The sequence below is a fragment of the Fukomys damarensis genome, unplaced genomic scaffold, assembly GCF_012274545.1.
Source record: "Fukomys damarensis isolate Sample0158 unplaced genomic scaffold, DMR_v1.0_HiC HiC_scaffold_14, whole genome shotgun sequence".
In the NCBI taxonomy this organism is placed as follows: Eukaryota; Metazoa; Chordata; class Mammalia; order Rodentia; family Bathyergidae; genus Fukomys; species Fukomys damarensis.
In genome coordinates, this window is record NW_022900926.1 from 70,569,525 (window position 1) to 70,570,152 (window position 628).

The 628-nt window shown below is 41.9% G+C and overlaps 1 protein-coding gene across 2 annotated transcripts in view; it reads right to left on the reverse strand.

Moving 5' to 3' along the window:
* The window catches only part of Rpf2 (ribosome production factor 2 homolog), a 32,859-nt gene that overhangs the window by 31,252 nt on the left and 979 nt on the right, over nucleotides 1-628 (reverse strand). The gene's annotated exons all lie outside the window — the stretch shown is intronic.

Genomic DNA, 628 nt, shown 5'->3' on the forward strand with positions numbered 1-628 from the left:
AAAATTTTGTTGTTGTTTTTGTTTTTTGAGACAGGGTCTCACTATGTAGTTCAGACTGACCTGGAACTCACCATTTATGTAGCCCAGGCTGATCTCGAACTCACAGCGATCCTCCTGCCTCAGCCTCCTGAGTGTTGGTATTACAGGTGTGGAAATGTTTTTTTTTTTTTTAATCACAAGAAAAGCCATAGCAAACAGGAGGAATATTTAGAAGCTTCAATATATACTTTCTGAATGAATTTAAAACATCACTAAGAAATGCACAAAGTTGGATGGAAAACAAAAACCTAACAAACATTTTCTACCTGCTGAGTTAAAGGCTTTACTTACATTCGAGAAACACATCTCTATGCAACACGGCTATTTTACAGAGTGAACTGAGATTAAGAAAGGTTTAACGGCTTTAGGTGGACCCTCCCGGACTTCCAAGATCACTGATTCTGAAGCCTTCCCTCTACCACCTCCTCCTCTCTTCAGAAGCCAGGCATTTTCGATAGTATGTTTATACACGCACACGGATCCGACCAAGGGCCTCATAAAAGCTAGGGGTCCCACCGAGCCGCATCCCAACGCCTGGACTTCCTCTTTTTTAATAGAACTTATGGCCGAGGATTTAGCAGTGGTTTCG